Genomic DNA, 19,304 nt, shown 5'->3' with positions numbered 1-19,304 from the left:
ACTACTATGCTTTGTTTCAATTGCACTTAAGTCATGACTTTAGGGGCTTCATGATCAAGTGAGCTTTGCATTTGCACATTTCTTTTAATTTTTTTTAATTAAAGTGGTACCTTGACCCTTTTATTGTTTTGAAGCCATTTTTTCCTTCCTTTGATTACCATTGCGAGGGAGGTACACTCTATCCCTTATTTTAACTTTATTTGACCCTATGTGTCTATGTGATTTATGTGCTTAATTGCATGTCTTTTGAATGTTTTTCATTATTTATTTATTCGCTTTAGTCTTCTTAATTTCGTATATTTAATTTAGTTCATTTTCGATCATTTGAAAGGCACTTGAATGCCAAAGTTGTAATAGCTAGGTTATTATTTTTATTCCATTTCCCCCTTTTAGATTGTAGTAGGCCTTCCCCCTAAAAATGTAATAGTTAGGGCCTCAGTTGCTTTATGTGTTTTGCATGCTTAGGTGCTATGTGTTTAATCGCTTTCTTAGGTTTTGGCATCTAGATATGCATGCTTATGTGTTATGTGAATTACGTGCTCACATGTCTACTTGCTTTAATTATGCACATTACTTATATATGTGTATAATGGATGCAAATGCACGTAATCGTGGCTAGTCCAATGCTAGTCATGATTGTCCCCCCGAGCTCTTGCAAGTCCAATGCTTGTGAGAGAGCGTTAGTGAAGGACTAGTCCAACGCTAGACCATTAGAGGCCCTTCGCGCGTTAGATCATGATTGCATGATAAAAACACTTCATTTCATGCATATTTTTTCATTTTTAGGATCTTTATCATTTTCACATAATATTTCCCCCTAATAAAATCCCTTACCCCTATGTATATATAACATTTATATTTGCACCTCATTTAGGAAATTAGGGGGTAGATTAGTGCATTTGCTTGATTAGATTAGGGAAAGCCCCCTTGGATATGGGATATGGACGAGTTTGGCTTTTCTAGCCTTAGCACGCTCGTATTCCCTCTATTAAAAGGGAAAATTGAGTCACGAACATTAGTCCCCCGCACCCGACATGATGCATTCCTTTAAAACATCTATATTTCTATAATTATTTTATCCTTTTCCTTTTCTTAGAGTCTCATATTTTTGCATTATTCGTGGCTTCTCCAAAGGGTCATTATTGGGCATCACAATTAATGTGATTGGTACCACTCAAGCTTTGAAGAGAAATTTTGCCCCCCGATGTCCCCCTAGGTCTAGGTCTTGCATTCATATAGTGCATCCAAATGTGATAAATGCTTTGGTTAAAACAAGAAAATCTTTGACTAAATCGCGCAACTAGCCTTGGCTAGGTCGAAGGGGTGCCTTGGATTTTTATCCTTACCTTCCCCTTCGTCAAATGTGACTCCCGAACCTTTTTCGTTGGTTTACGTAGACTAGGAGTCGTTTAAAAGGGGTTTCTTTCTACATTTTCCTTTAAAAAATTCATTTTAGGTGACTTGGTACACCTTAACTCTATACCAAGTGGCGACTCCGATTTTTATTTCAAAAACCCTTTTTAAACTGTATTTTGGGTCAAATCGTCGCATTTTCAAGTCCCATTTAGACCCATGTTTTTCATTTTCCTTTTAAATCAAAAATCATATTTTTAATCAAAAATTCACTTTTTAAACCATTTATTTTTTTCTTATAAAAAATGGGGCGCGACAATCATCAGGATGCCAGAAACATTTTGAAGGAAAAAGTCTTTGAGTAAAAGAGTTAAGTGCATTGTAAAGAGGCACTTCTTGAAATCTAGTTAAAGTAATATGTTGAGTAATGGGTTTGGTGAAATATGGGTTCTGATTGGCTTTTTCTGGGGTTTTTGGAATTTGTTGAATGGGTCTTATTTGAGAAGAAGTTGGAATTCGAGCAGCTTGACTATAAGTCAATGCTGGAAAATCTTGCAATAATTGAAATCTGTTTTGAGTTACAGGAGTAAGACTCATCTCATAATCTTGAGCAGTCTTAAGTCTAGAACTTCCTGCTTTTGAATCCATGATCCTGCAAAATTAACATCAGTAAATAATTTGGCTAAGTTGTTGGTAAAAGGACTGGTTTTCTTTGTAATAGTATTGAATCTCTTCTTGAGAACGATTGGCTTTTTTGAGAACGTCTACAAAAATAGTATTAGAATGAATTCGTCTTTGAAGAAGAAAAGCATGTTCTTTTGGAGTAAGGACTGAGAAATAGCTGGGTTTAATATATGTAGTAGGATATTTTTGAATTTGATGATATGGAATGGGTTGAATTTCGGTTTGAGGATTTTTAATATAATAGGTCCAACATCTATGATATAAATTCTTTTCTTTTGTTTGAAGAATGGGATTATCTCTTTCCTTTCGCAATCTTCGAATAAACTCTGTATGAGTTTCACGTTCCATTTCCCTGTAGAAACTTTCTTGTCAAAAAGTCAGGAAGAGAATTATTTTCTCCTTTGATAAATTCTATTTCAAAATCAAATACTGATAAAATTGCTTGCCATCTAGCAAAAATTTGCTTTGAAACTATATTTTGAACATCCTTTTGTAAAACTTCTTTTGCTGATTTACAATCTATTCTAAGCAAGAATTTTTTATTATATATAAATTATCTTGAAATTTTGATATACATAATACTATAGATAAAATTTCTTTTTTAATAGTAGAATAATTCTTTTGTGGAACTGACCATGTTCCTGAATGATATCTAACTAATTCTTCTTGTGATTCATCTATTTTTTGTTTTAATATTCCTCCATATCCTAATTCTGATGCATCTGTTTCAACTATCATAAAAGCTTTAGGATGAGGAAGACATAAGCATGGGAGAGATTTAATTTTTTCTTTTAAATATCTGATTTTTTGAGTGTGTTCTTCAGTCCATGGTTTAGGATCCTTTTTTAATCTGTTGAATAATATGGAACATTCTTATCTTAATTTAGGAAAGAAATCTGCAATATAATTTAAACATCCTAAAAATCTTTGTAATTGATTTTTATCTTTTATTTCATCTGGAAATTTATTTGTAAATTCTAAAGCTCTATTTATTGGCTTTATTGTTCCTTTATCTATATCATGTCCTAAAAATCTGATTTTTGTTTGAAATTATTTTAATTTGGGTGCTGAAACTACAAGTCCATTTTTCTTTACTATCTTTAGAAATATATTTAAATGTTTAAAATGTTGTTCTAATGATTCTGAAAATATTAACATATCATCAATATAGACTATACTAAATGAACTATAAGGGTTGAATATATCATTCATTATATTTTGAAATTCTGAAGGCGCATTTTTTAATCCAAATGGCATCACTTTCCATTCATAATGACCAAAAGGTGTTGTGAATGCTGTTTTATATCTATCTTCAGGAGCTATTATTATATGCTAATATCCTGATTTTAAATCGAATTTTGAAAATATTTTTGCATTGTGTAGTCTATTCAATAAATCTTTTTTATTTGGAATTGGATATTTGATCCATTGTAATACTTTATTTAATGGTTTATAATTAATTACTAATCTTGGAACTCCTCTTTCTTTTTCAACTTGATTCATAACATAAAAAGCTGCACAACTCTAGGGTGACTTTGAAGGTGTTATTAATCCTTTATCTATTAACGTCTGTATTTCTTTTTTACAAAATTCTAATAATTCACTATTCATTTGTATAGGTCTTGCTTTAGTAGGAATATTTTTCTCATTAAAATCTTTTTCATAGGGTAATTTTATCATATGTTTCTTTCTGTCCCAAAAAGCATTCGGAATTTCTGCACAAACTTCTTTTTTAATTAATTCTTCTAATTCTAAAATTCTTTTTTGCATTTTTGGTTCTTTTAAATGTTCTTCAATTTTTAAATAGGATTTTTCTTCCTTTATATAATTTATATGTTGTTTTACCTTGGTAATCGTATTTATTGTCTTATAAATAGAGGATGATTGTAATATCTGTAATTCTCTTTGTTTTATTGGAGTCAAAAATTTAAAAGTAATCATTTTTCCCATAATATTAGTAGAAATTCCTTCATGCCCTACTGAGAATGGATATATTTGAATTAAAAAAGGTGTTCCTAAGATTATATCATTACTTATATTTTTTAAAATTATAAAATTATGTCTAATACAATAATTATTATTACATATTGAACCTTTCGTAAATTTATATTTTACAGCTAGATTTTCTCCATTTGCTGCCATTAAAGTTTCATTTGTTCTTTCGCAATACTTAGTAGGAATAATTCCTTCTTTAATACAACTTGAATCTGCCCCACTATCAAATAAAGCTACATAAGTTTCTTTGAAATCTTTTACTGTTATTGTGACTAAGGCATACCATTTTTGAAATGTTATTCTTTCTATTGTATTTAAATATTGTCTCTCATCTATTGGTCTTTCTAAAATAACTATTTCTTCTATATTTAATGTCTTTGAAGTAGAAGGTTGATTTTCTATTAAAGTCATTTTTGCTTTGATTTCTAAATCTTTAGTTTTTAATTCTATAATTTCCTTTTGTAATTGTTTTACCTGATTCTTTAAATTATTGATTTCCGTTTGAAGGTCTTTAGTGGTTTCTTTCTTCATAGTGTTTATATTAGGATATTTATCTAGTAATTTTGAAATACTAAATGATTCAATTATCTTTGGTATTTTATCTTCTTGTATAATTAAACTTTTTAGTCTTTCTAAATATTTTTTTTAGCTAAGGGATCATCAATTTTCTCTATTATATCTAATAAAAATTCTTTATCTTCCTTCTTAGTTATTACATTTATGTATTTTGGATTACTTGAACAATTACAATCTTCTTCACTTTCAGAACTAGTTATATCATTGTAATAATCATCTTCAGTACTTTGTTCTTTTTCATTTATTAATAAATTTATTAATTTATTTTTTATATCTTCTTCTTCTGCACAAATTTCATTTATTTTTTCTTTCAATTTGCATTTATTCGCTTTATGTCCTACTTTTCCACATTTGTAACAAACAATTTTCTTTTTAAAAATTTTTTTCTTTTTCTCATATTTTTCATCTTTGTTAGATCTTTTATATTTTATATATTTTTTATCCTTCTTTCTTTTCTTTTTATATGTTGATGGTGATTTTATTCTTTTTATACCAAATGCTTCACAAAATGATCCTACTTCTTTTGTTATGGATCCATACTTGATTTGAAGTTTTAACTCTGAACATAATATTAATCCTTCTTTTTTCACAAAAGCAAATAATTGGCCAAAAGTAATATTTTCAAATGAAATAACATCTGTTCCCATTTTTTTTTGTAAATTATCCATTATTCTTTGTGAAAATAAACTTGGTAATCATGTAATAAATCTTTCTTTCCAAAATGAAGCATTACAATCTGGTCTTTTTAATACATTGGTTAAAACCTATCTTTATACCATCTAAAATCTGACAAAGTTGGACATCTTAAATTTGTTAAAAATGCTTTATTAGCATTTAATTCTTCTTTTGGATTTCCTACAAAATACATTACTATTGTTACAATTAGAAATTCTGCAACATCTGATTGAACTTGAATGTTACCTTGATCATCTTCAATTTCTTGAGTATGGTCTAATATTAATAATTTATCTTGAAGTGTTAAAGTATTATCCCACCAATTTTTTAATTGTCCTGTAAATCCAGATACTAACAAGGTTGCTACATTTCTTTCTTGAATATTTTTAAGCTTATAAGCTAGTCTAGCCATTCCCATTTCTTGTAAAGTGTTTAATACTTCATATTCGGCTCTTCCATCTATATTCCATTCAAAAATTGAATCTCCATCATATTTAGTAGTGTGGAATTTTGATCTTTCCTCATATTGAATATCTGGAGGACTTGGTCTTGGATAATAATTTCTAGTACTTACCATTTGCCAATCTTTTTTATTACTCCTAAAAGGTTTTCTCCTTCTTATTTTATTTATTTAATTATTTCCTTCTTCTTTAAATTGATCTTCTATTGGTGAAATTACATCTTCATCGCTTTCTGATTTACTTGATTCTTCTGATGATATTTCTTTATTTTTTACACTATCTAATGTACTTACTCTAGAAGTCTGAGTTTGGGCTTCTGTTGTTAAACTTTGCAATGTTTGAGATATTCTATTTAATATATTATCGGTATTATTTATTCTTTGAGTATTGACACTTTGAATTAATTCTTGTTCTCTTTCTCTAGTTAAACTTCTAAATTGAAAATGAGGTGCTGAATATCATTAGGAAATTTTGTTACTGGTTTCTGAATACTATCTATGTTTGTACTTATTACTTCCATATGTTGTGATATAGTATGAAGAATTTGATTCGTATAATTATTTTGTTGATATAATTTCTTAATATCATCTAAATTTACAGTACTATTAGTGCTTGATTCTGCTTCTCTACCTTTTTTGAAAGGGGATGCAATTATGTCTCCTTGTCCTATATTAATTTTAACTTCTTGTAATAAAGGATGAATTGACGTTATTACTTGATCGTCTTTTAATTTCCATTTTTTATATAAATTAGTTTGAACATTTATTTGAGGAGTATTATATACATCATCTATTCCTATTTTTGAAATATAGAACGATAATCAAGTAAAGAAAGGAAAATCAAATTTTCTTATTTCTAATTCATTTTTCCATTCTAATATTAATTTTTCTTTACATTCAGAGGATAATTGAGAAAACTAAATTCTTTTTTCTATATTTTCTTCATCATCAAAATCTTCTTGTAAGTACTTATGATTTATCTTATATTTCTTATTTATTACATTTATTTCCAATTTTCATTTGAGAATGTGTTGGAGAATATTCTGACTGATTTTGATTAACTACTTCAGGTACAGGGGTTTTAAATTTAAATGTTGAAGAACTTTCGGGCATAAAATTAGTATCAGTTGATTCATAACTAGATCTTCTAGCTGGTATCCATGAATGACTTGCAGTTGAAGGTCTTTCTCTAAATGAATAAAATCTTAATAAAACCTTTCCATCAGGTTCTTCTGTTATATCTTCTGGATTTGTTTGTTCTATACTTCTTGGTGCTTGTGGATTTTGAATTATAAATTCACTTGGTATAGTAATTTCATTCCATTTCAATCGTTTTGGAGTGTAGGTAGTAGGTCTATCTGCATCAACTTGTAATAGTGTTGTTTCTTCTTTTAAAGTTGGAGTCATAATAAATTTTGGATTTAACTGTGAAGACAAAGGTCTATAATACAATCTATAAATTACAGCAAAATTTTTTGTATATTTTTCAAATTCATCACCTTATAAATGAATATCTAATATGACTGAATTCAAAACATGAGGATCTATTAAATCGACTGAAAAATTTGGAGCACAATTAAAATAAATGGGTCCATTGCATACATTTGTTTGAATCATAGACAAAAGTGATGTTTTATATCTTTTGTGTGACGCCCCCACTTCTCCCAAGGGCGAACCCAAGGGTGTCCGCGAGATGCCTGCCCAGCTCTCGCCAGGACTCGGTACAATTTCCCTTCAAACTTAAGAATAACCGATCGATACTAAAAGTCGAAGGTATAAAGGAAAGTCAATTCCTTAATAATCGTTCAAGTCTTACATCATAAGTTACCAAAATATCTTAAATTACTAAAATATACAGCTTCCAAAAGTTGTCTAAACGAATACATTCAAAATTCTAATCAAAAGGGCCATCAAATCGTCCTCTCCACAATTCCTTCCATTTCAGCTCCTGTTAAAGAAAACAAATCTAACGGGGTGAGCGAATGCTCGTGAGGCCAAGAAAACATGCAACACGCGTAGTCCAAATAACAATAGCACTTACACAAGAATGAGAGCTATAATATTCAGGTGATTCACAATTTATACTAAGATACCCTTGAGTAGGATACAGGAGCTCTTATGAGCTAATTTCTATTTGTTTTGTCAAAGTTCAATCTAATACTTCCTTGTGATGACATTCCATCACCCGATTAGGTAATCAAGTCCGTAGAATTTCACTTTTTCAAGTATGGTTCTGAGTCGACATGAGAGGTACCTCCCACCCGAATCGGTATGGTACATGCTATCGCTTAGGGAATCGATTACACGTTTATGGTTCTGAGTCGACATGAGAGATACCTCCCACCCGAAACGGTGTGGTACATGCTATCGCTCAGTGGTCGATGAGACATCGCTCCAATCGACTTATACCTTATTTATAGTTTTGAGTCGACATGAGAGGTACCTCCCACCCGAATCGGTGTGATACATGCTATCGCTCCGAGAACCAGTTATAGCACTGAGACGGTATGAGAGGTACCTCCCACCCAGATTGGTGTGGTACATGCTATCCGCTCAGAGATCATGAGTTAAACATATTCATGTACAATTACCAATTATTGTTTATGGTTCTGAGTCAACATGAGAGGTACCTCCCACCCGAATCGGTGTAGTACATACTATCGCTCAGGGAACCGAGTATAGCACTGAGCCGGGATGAGAGGTACCTCCCACCCGAATCGGTGTGGTACATGCTTCCCCTCAGAGCTTACGAGTTAAACATGTCTATGAACAGTTACCGATCATGTGTATCCATGTAACAAGTATTGCATAATTAAAGGAAAGAGAGAACGAGGGTGTCCTCACGTATATACACATAAGTCGAGGAGGCTCACTCCACTCGACATCACAACACAAATATGGTTGGCAATAACAACACTTCACTTAATTCCTATAACAATTCATTTCACACAATTCGAATATCAATTCACATAGCACATTTTAACTGTAGCATTCTCCAAAGGAGAACGAGCGCGATAAAATACACACTCGTCTCAACAACTTTACGTATCATGTATAACACTTGTACAATTCACATTTCAATTATATAAGTATTTAACATGCACTTGACACTCACCAAGTAAACAAGAAGAAACGGCACTCGAAGTTCAAGCGTCCACCGTGGGATCCTCTTGAAGTTCCTCTTGTGTGCGCCTGAACACATAATAGTGAAGTATTACTCATATCCCAATTATCAAGGAAGATTGTACACTAGTACAATCTAAAGAAATTTCATGAAAACGAACCTTAATTACTCGTAAATCGAGGTTTAAATGGAGTTTCTTAAAGTACACAGTAATCGAGTTTTCATTTTGGGAAATCAAGTATAAAACGTTCAAGAAATATTAAAGGAATAAGGAGTACTTGAAAAACTCCATTTTCTTAGAATTCGGAAAATTTTCGTTTTGATACGAGTCTTTGAAAAATCGTATCTCACTCTACACAAGTCCAAAATTGGAAAACTTAGTACCGTTGGAAACTTCTTAGAAAGTACTAAAAGTTCTTAGAAGACACTTTTCCATGATTCTAAATGGAAGATATTCAAAAATGGGCTCAAAGTTACTGTTTCAGAGTACTTAAGGTTGTGTTGGGGTTGGTTTTTCGCTAACTTTGGAAATTCAGAAAAATTCACACGTTGCGAGCTAGCCTCTGAAATCTATAACTAAATTAGAGTTGCAAGTAAGGTTTTTAACAGAAAAATCGGATCAAGAATCGGAGTTTCGAGCACCGAGATACGGTAGCTCAAAGTTAGGGAAAAATTCAAAACTGGGGAACAAATTTCCAGATTTGAGCTTCCAACTTTGGGACTTTAGTTAGGTATTGAAATGGACTTGGATTGGTACAAAATTCGGCAGTATAATACTCCTATATAAAGTGTATCCCTCTATCAAATTTCATGAAAAAATACCTTCGGGAATGTAGTCACTCAAACAACCAAAGTTTCGAAAATCCTAAGACAAAACTGCCTTGAGCCCTTTTGTTTTCCATTCCAAACATTTGGTCAAGGAAAAATTCCTCAAACATGGCTCATTAGTGTAGGCAAAGCCTAAGGAACATTCATGGCACATTTCATAAGTGTTTAGCACCAAAATATTCAGTTAGCAAGTCTACACCAAGCCTTGCATCAAATCTGTCCAAAAGTTAGGGTTTTCAAGAGCAGGGCAGGTTCCGTATTTTGATCATAAATCACTCAACTTAATTCGGAATTGGGCATGGTTTATGGCGTTGGAAAAGAAATTCATAGAGCTAAAATTTCACAGAAGAAATCATTTTGCAATTCGGCACACAACTAGCTCGAATTCGAGCCACAAGTTGCAGCCTCAGCATTTCGTTCCAGGAAAACAGAGAAACAGAACAGCCGACTTTAAAAGGTTGGTTCGGCTCACATACATGGAATCAGAATATACATTTCATACCGTTGGAAAGGTGGGAATGTCTAGTTTCAAATACCACTGACGGCACTCGATTTCGACGTCGGAGCACAGAGTTATGGACGAAACAAGAAAGCTGATCTGAGCATTACGGGAACAGTTTCCAGGTCTGCTACCTTCACGAAATTAATTCATTTGCCCAACTAAACCTCAATATTTTTGAATGAAATTTTGTACACCATCTATACAACATATAACCATCATATACCAGCCATTAAATCCCCAAAATTCTGCAGAAATAGGTACGTTCAAAGAAGGGGCAGAATCGAAACTTTTTACTCCATGCACTCCTTGAAGTTTCTACTAATAATACACCATTAATCTACCATTTTGAGCACTAAACCAACATTAAATCCATCATCAATCATCACATCAGCCATCAAGACAAGGGTGGGAGTTCATAGAGCCCACCTTCCAAATTTTCCAACAATAACAACCACCCATATGAATACAAGAGCTTAAAGGTGTTAATCAACCTCCATAAACCAAGATTAGAGTGTTGGATCATTACCTACTTTGGTTGATGAACTAGGCAGGATTTTCGGTCCTTAGAAGCTCCAAGAAATCCGTGGAAAGCTCCTTGTTTTTGTAGTTAGATGAACTTCCCAAGTGTTGAGCTAAGTGTAGTTAAATTTTGGTTGAATTTGGTGAAGGTTTGAGCAAGATTTGGAGATGAAATTTGTAAAACTTGGAGTTGTTTTGTTGCAGCTGATGGTTCAGCCAAATGAGAGGGAAAGAGGCGTGTGATATGCTGAAATAAAGCTTCTAAAGTAAGCTTAAATGTGTGGCCACAATTCGCCGAAAGTCAACTCTCTCTCGCGTGTGTACGCGCGCATTTTGGGCTCGATTCCTTTCAAGTTTATTTCACTAGTGCACTGAACCTCTAATGCACTTATATTCATATAAATATTATTCACTCTTAATTGTCCCAAAATAATGGTCTAAAGTCCCTCAATTAATCGCGCGCGTGAAAACGCGTATTTCCAATTTAGGCGCGATAAAGTGAAACCTTCAAGAAATTCTTGTAACGATCGTACCACTAACTATCACTTGAGTACTTAAACCTAAAATTACCTATTTTAGGACCATTGTACAAGTCTCCAATTTTCCAAACTTATTGTACTCTCAATCGATTAAAATTTTCCAAACGCGATTTCACTTTTTCACTAAACAAACTTCTAAGAAAATAATTTTTTTGAAACGAGATACTTTAAAAATATAACGAAGCTATAATACCATGTACTTAAGTCTAATAAGGCTAGAAAATATTATTCGTGGCAAAAATCCAAATAAATAATTAATTTAGCCAAAAATAGGGATTTAAAAATAATAGTTTTTTTTTTTTTCGAGTCCTCACATTTTGAGTCTAGTATCTCTTAAAGCTAGATATATAGGTGCATCTACTCCTAAATGAAATAAGGGTTTAACCGCAACTTGAATTAAGCCTATATGAATATATCTATATCCTTTACTAAGATACTTTTGAATTGTATTATGATTTAATAATGGAATGGATTGATATTCCTCTTGAATAGAAATTGTTTCTTCATGTGTTTTAACTGATAAAGCTGCTTTGAAATCTAAGGGTCCTATCCTGTAAATATGTTCTACTTTTTCTTCAGGAATAGTCCAATCTGAATTATTTATAGGCATATGATATTCATGACTTTGAACTATACTTGGTTGTTTTGAACTAGATCCTATCTTTAATTGTCTAAGAAAGGCGGCTATGTTTAATATTTTATTTACTCTTTTATCTTATCAGGAATAACCGAGCCTAGGCGTGGAACATCCTATCCTGGACTTACCAACCGGCTTACAAAGCCTCTAAGTCTTACCAATGCTAAGATAAATTTATAAATAAGTTTTTTAACATGAATGCCTAAATTAGAAATTTAAGACAAGATATATTTCAAAACAATCAATAGTATCTGTATAACATCGGTTTGGCTCTGATACCAGAACCATCCCAGGCATAAAATTGAATAAGGCATATACCTAAAACTTAATTGAAAATCAGAGTAGCAAATGAAAAAGATGATGCAAAATCCGGAAATGCTCAAAGAATACCTAAATTATTTGCAAAGTCAAGACAAAAAAGATGAGTCAGCTGGATCGTCAACAGAATCTACTTTTGATCCTTTCGGTGGTCCATATGCTCAAGATCCGACAGACTTTTGATAAAGTTATCGGCCAACGATAAGATTTCAAAGGATAAGAATCTCAAAAGTAACCAATCAAAAGAAGATAAGGTGTCGGCAGAAAAAGCAAATGAAATTCAAATGAAAGTGTCGGCAATCAAATGAAGATGAAATTCAAAGACGGAAGTCTCTATAAATAGAACTCAAAATCAGTTGTAGAGGCATCGAGTTTTTAGCCATCCTGAAATCTCTCTGTAAACCTCTACTTTCTCAGTTTTATATTTCTTTGTATACTCTCTCATTCAAGAAGTTCAATAACAATTCGAAGTTTGATTTCATCTCAAAGGCTCTGCTATTTAAAGTTTTCATCTCTTTTACTCAAAGACTTTTTCCTTCAAAATGTTTCTGGCAACCTGATGATCCATCAAAAAATCTGGATTATTATGAATTAATTCTCACAGATACTCAGTCTGTGGAAATTTTCCCTATTCCAGATAAAAAGAACCCAGAAATAATTAGCCATTCAAAATGTATCATAAAGAAAGTTTGTTCTCCTAATGAATGGACTTCTCTTTATTCAAAGAAATCTTTCTCAGTTAGATTCATTCCAGATGGATTCACTTATCAAGATTACAAAATGGCATGGTATCGTGCTTTTTTGTATAAACCATTCAATCATTCCTGGTTTTTTACATTCAAAGAAGGTTGTAGCAGAGAATTCCCAATTTAGTTCAACCATTGGTGGCAATGGTTTGGCCCTCAAAAAGAAATTTTACCTCCAAACGTCCTCATGGGATTCCAAACCTATCTCAAAAAAGCAAGGGGGGAAGAATATATATGGCTAATACTATTCCACATGGAATTCAAAGTACCATGGATTTTTTGCTGGAGTAGAACATGTAGCTTTGAATCTTGATAGATATTGGTATATTATTGCTTTACACATGTTTTACTATATATATCGTGGTTTGCATGTTGAATTTCTTGGGTTAAAAGTGAGATAAATGTATGAGATTCATAGGAGAGGTAAGCTGATTTGTTTCACCAAAAACTTGAGTATAGGTTAAACACTCTTGAAACTATAATTGGTGGCTGGAAATCAGCATGCATGTAGGAATTTTCCTAAGATTTATACCAAATGAATAGTTAAATAATTATGGTAATTATAACTTGTCTCAGGAGGCAATAAGGTGCAAGAAGGAAACCCCAAAGCGAAGGTGTAAATTGTTCACTTAGGGTGAGTGTTCCTTATGTGCGTTTATGACTAAATATCTGTATTGGTTTAGTACTTGTTGCCTACTTGTTCGCTTGGTGATTGTTGGAAAGTAATGATGAAAATTGTTAGATGTGCCTAATTGCCATGTTGGTACTTAAACTTGAGTTACTTACTGCATTATGGTTGATAGACGAGCGCGTATTTTATCGCACTTTACCTAATCAAATTTGAGATTTCTATGGCCTTAATCGTTGGACTAAATGTGCATGATTGTAAGCCATATGTGTATGCTATCACATCTGTTGAATTGGACCCCAAAACCCTTCGTTAGTCGACCTATTCGAGCCAACGGCGGGCTCGGTCGGATAGGTTAGCAACCTTGGGTAAATGTGTGGTATACTCGAGTATTACCTTGTAGTACAATGACTATTGAAATGACTATTAATTGAAGGGGATTGCTTATTGGTTTGGAGGATATAAGGGGGTGATTTTGGCAGAGTGTGCAATGATATTGAAATTACTTCCAAAGAGAGCTTGTACATTTTATATTGAATAAGTTATTATATCGTGAATTGTACAGTGTTTTGACCTGAATTGAAATGTTTATTATTGATTGTTTCTTTTAGGACCTCACTGGGCATAAACTCAACCCTTTAGTTTGTTTTCCTTATAGGGTATGAGGGCGGAAGGAATAGAGATTAGCAAGCCTGATCTTGAAGTTCTACTTTGTATCTTTTCCAGACAATCTTGTATTTTGAGAATTAGTAAATAAACTCATACTCTAATCTTATTGGGTTGTACATAAGTGTGAATGTCATGATTAATTGATAGAGTAAATGTTACTTTTGGGAGTTCATTGCAGTGAATTCTGGCCAGAGTCAGGCAGGTGGTCCACTAAGGCCTAGGGTGCGTCTTAAGATGAGATGGGGTAGTCACAATTATATTTTGGTAACAAAAAATTATCATTAATCATATTATAGTTGCCACATATTTCATACTTTAGAGTAATGCGAGATAAATATGGTAAGGGATATTAATTACATAGAGAACATGCAAGGAACATGGTAAGGGATATTAATTACATGGTGAACATGTAAGGAATTGTGAAGTTATCTAGTTGACTTTTGCATTGCTTGAGTGGTTATGATGCATTGCTACATGTTAATCTTGATCTATAAAACTAAGTTGATTGATTAGTTGAAACAATGATAAATTCAAAAGAATTTAATATATCTAGCTCTTATTTATTTTGAGAGTTATAACTTATAGTCATTACCAACGTGTATAAGAACTTAACAGGTCCACATTAAGGGTTTCATTAGCAAAATTAAAAGGAATTCAAGTAAAGGCTTGAATGATAAGTTTTAATAAGTTATAGTTTAATTTGTGAGGGACTTACAATGTGAAAAGGTTAAGTCCTAAAAAATGAGAGTTATATTAGAAAATAGAAACTAAATTCTTTTGGAACCACTTTGTATTTCCTATAGGAAGTAGAGTATCTATTTATCTATATATAACCTTATAGTTTAAGCTAACAAGATATAACATTAATTCAAGTTTTATAAGATTTTTGAGAAAATCTAAAGAGAGAGAAAAAAAAAAGAAAAATTCGACTAGAGCTATAAGACTACATGGAGTCTCTCTCGTCTCCTCTGGCCGTCTCTGTAGTCCAACAAAACTAGGATTTATCTTCTTCGTAACTAACTTCTCATCTCATGGAACATAATAAAAAAAGATCTGCTTAAAAGAATAAAAATTATAAAATTTTCTGTATGCATTTATACAATTAGAAAATTGTTTCGGTCAATAGACACTTGAAGACTATTTTGTGGCTAATTAGGTTGTAGTAGTGTAGTGTGTAGATTACTGTGTGTGGTGTGTTAAAATTTGGTGACATATCTCATAAAATAATTACTTGGTGTTGCTAAAATTTGTATGATATTTGAGTTATAAAAGAGGAAGTCATCTCAGGGGACATGAAAAAAAAAAGATCCTTATGTAAACAAATGGCAACCTTTAGTTGTAAGCTGCCCTGGTTGAGGTTCCAAAAGTTATTCTTGTCCCGAATAGGCGAACCTAGAGAGATGGTGAATAGGTTCATATATAATTTTGGCTAAATTTAAGAACTTTTTCAGATTTGAAAAATTCCAATGAAATGGATTGAAAGTATTAAATCAAAACTGTCCCACTACGAAAATACCACAATGCAAACACTTACGTTATACCAAGTAACTTAAGTGAGCAAACAACATTAATAGAGATGCATGCAATAAAAGCAATAATGACTCTCAAAGTAAATTTGCAGCCAAATTAAAAAAAAAAAAGGGATAATTTCACAAACCTCCCCTGAGGTTTCTGACACTTGCACTGACAGTCCCTAAGGTTTTAAAAATTTCACTAACCACCCTTTTGAGATTTTGGTAACAATTCAGTCCAAATATGATTAAAATATTATTTTCATGAGTAAGATGAGATTTTTATTCCATGAATGCCCTCTTGGTCCATGTATTAGTAGAAGATTGCAAGTTATTAAAAGGTTGAAATGATTAGTAAAGTTGAGGGAGTGTCAATATAATTCAAAAACTTTCAAACATCACATGGAAACATTAGCAATGTTTTAACAGCCATAGCAATGGCTACCTGTAAGTTTTAACTGCCAGATTTTTTATTCAGCTGGAAGTGTATATAAGCATCACAATTGCATCTACACCCTCAAGATTATGATTATGAGCAGCAAAGGTTTGGGAGCATATAAAGTTATTGTTTTGTGCTGCATTTAGAGTTCATAGTGAAAACATTTAGTAGAAAACCATAGGGGAGAATCATGGAATTCACCCTCATATGTCAACAACAAAATACAACTTTTACTTAATATAAGATTTAAAACAACACACCAATATTTATTTCAACTCTTAATATCTTTCTAATATCCCTTTCTCATAGTATAAATTTACACATAACAACAGGATACATGAAGAACAAGAATTTAGTTTTATTACCAACTAAAAAATCTACTGATCAAGTAAAGTAGTTCATAATGTATTGTAGATAATATACTAGTTTTCTTGAAATCAATTCACAAGAACACTTTGTAATAGGAGGCTAAGATGAAAAGGAAATTTATACCTTGATTTCTGCTTTAAATCACCTTTACTCCTAATAAATGAATAGCATCTTCACTTTGTCTCCATTTTCTTCTTCTTTTTCCTTTGTTTTTTTTTTCTCTATTTCTTCCCTTCTAGTTACATGGCTACAATATTAGAAATTTGATCAATCATCTTTGTCAAATCATACCAGTCACAAAAAATGGCACCCAATTTCTTCCTCAATTGGCACCTTTCTGTAATGGAGTTCTAATTAGCTTAATTAGACATCAAATTTATGTTATTCTAGTTAAATGTAATTAACTAATTTTGATGCATTTTTTCCCCAAAATTTACATTATTTATTAGTCCCAATTTCATAGGACAAAGTGGTAATTTCAGCTATCATGATATAAGCAAAGTTCTCCAAATCTCTGCCAGGGGAGGTCAGTGAAATTTTTAAAACCTTGGAGGGTGTCAGTGCAAGTATCAGAAACCTCAGGAGAGGTATGTGAAATTATTCCAAAAAAAAAAGAGTAAACAAGGACAGAGATTTATAGTAGTTCGGCGGCGAAATAAAAAAAAAGAAGAATAAATCAGGACAGACATTTATAGTATTTCGGCACTAAAGGCTAATACTCACTGTCAAAGGTCTTTCTCCTCTTTGGATATTGAAACTAATAACCGTATTGATTAAGATCCATGCTGTTCTTCTTTACACCTATGGCAGCAACACAAATTAGCTTAATACAATATGCCTTTTCTTTTATGGCTCAAATGCAATTACTTCATCGAGATTTTTATTGTTTTCAGTAGCAACCTCGCTTTACTATATTTTTTGTCATGCTCAAACACAATCATTTTAACAACAAACCTAGTCTACGGAGTTCTTTGCCACCCGAGTAGCGTTGTCTTGCTTTGTCAGAAAACTCAAAAACTCTACCCGAACTCTTTCTATGGTTTGTAAAAGTAAGATAAAAATACTCAAGGCTCAAAAGTTCTGGAAAGTTATTTTGAAAGAGATGCCACCGGACCTTTTAAAGAGAAGATGGATTATTCAATAAGACAAGTGTCACGATCCGAGTCCAAGAATTGGTCCAAGCAACTTTTGGACTGAAATCCACAAGCCCAAAATGATTAACCCAAATTACTCAATAGTTTAAACACCCAAGGTTTTATACACATTCCATTTCCTTTCTCAAATCGATGTGAGATATTTCATTCTCCCCATCTTTAGGATTTTGCGTTCTCGTAAAACCTGTTAGAATTCAAACGGCTCATACGGGCTTCAGAGTGATACCCATTCGATGTGGCACTTAACCCTACACAGCACTTAGTTATTGCATTTCCTTGAATAGTCAAAACCATAATCCGTTGACCCAGACAGAAACCACGCAAAATTTGCTCCGATACCCTTACGACCCAGGTCTAGGAGTTGGACTAAACAATTTTTGGACCAAAATTCAATGGTTCAAATTGATTAATCCAACTTACTCAATAGTCCAAGCACCCAAGTTTTTATACACATTCCATTCCTTTCCTCAAATCGATGTGGGATATCTCAACAAGTATCCTTTTTAAAAGCGTGGTAAGAATTCATTTGGGTTAAAACAAGTATATGGCTGTTTCAGCCTGCTTGAGAAGAATGAAGTCCAGAATAGTTCAGCGAAGGATTTGGTCTTGAGTTTAAAAAATATTTGAACCTAGACACAAAAGTGTGCTAGAGAGAGTAATATTCAAAACACACCATGAATAGAATAGTTTGTGCTTATTTTCCTAATATACCTAATTTGACTGGTAGAGCTCAGATAGAAATTCCTTATGTAAAGAAAGTTCATGACTTACAAAAATATTATCTGAATACACATGGGTCGTGACTTGACTTCAGTGCCACTTCATCATTTAATTTTCTCTTCTACTCCATTCACCACAAGGCTTTAAAAGAACTTGGGTAACCAAGATTCACAAGTGATCTTCCACGTAAACAATCCTTAGTAAAATTATCAACACTCAAAAAACTCAATTAGTAGCAATATTTACTACATCAAAAGTTAGTATGATTGAATTAAGAACCAATTTTTTAGCCTTTTTTTAGTTTAAGCCACGTGGACCACATGCCATGGGATCACGGGCAGGTACAACCATTCCTGATAATTATGTACATTTTGTATGGCGCGTAACTTTGTTTGCACATGATGTAACTTATTTTGAATAACGTATAACTTTAGAACAAAATTTTGTGAATCTCACATATGTTATTAAAAGGGCAAATTACATTTTAGCCCCTTGTGGTTTTCGAAAAAACCACATAACCCCCCCATCGTTCAAAAAGCTATACATAAACCCCCTGTGGTTTGGGTTGAACTGGCAAATAGACGGAAAGCACCCACCGTAACGATTCGTGGGCAAAACGCGCCTGTTCTTCTGGTAGCAGTAGGAAACATACCCATATTACCCCTGACCAATTTGACGTACCCAATAAAGCCTAGATGGGTGCTCCTCATCTCTTTCCATCTTCCGAAATACTTTGTTGCTGACTTTGCACTGAAAGTTGGTGAAGGAACCCAAGATAGAGAACGAAAGAAAAATAAGAAGAAATGCCGTGAAGATAGAAGCTGAACAAACCTGCAATTTTCGTTCAACTGGTGAGGC

At 32.6% G+C, this 19,304-nt stretch overlaps 1 long non-coding RNA gene across 1 annotated transcript; it reads right to left on the bottom strand.

The window, feature by feature from the left end:
- Positions 1-7,519: 7,519 nt before the first annotated feature.
- On the bottom strand, positions 7,520-10,936 carry LOC113736893 (uncharacterized). Its single transcript, XR_003459855.1, has 3 exons — positions 10,724-10,936; positions 8,859-8,935; positions 7,520-7,691 (listed from the first exon to the last, which is right to left on the bottom strand). It is a non-coding gene; the product is annotated as an uncharacterized lncRNA (long non-coding RNA).
- Positions 10,937-19,304: the final 8,368 nt, after the last annotated feature.

The sequence above is a fragment of the Coffea arabica genome, chromosome 3e (assembly GCF_036785885.1).
Source record: "Coffea arabica cultivar ET-39 chromosome 3e, Coffea Arabica ET-39 HiFi, whole genome shotgun sequence".
Taxonomy (NCBI): domain Eukaryota; kingdom Viridiplantae; phylum Streptophyta; class Magnoliopsida; order Gentianales; family Rubiaceae; genus Coffea; species Coffea arabica.
This window is presented reverse-complemented; position numbering and strand designations above follow the sequence as displayed.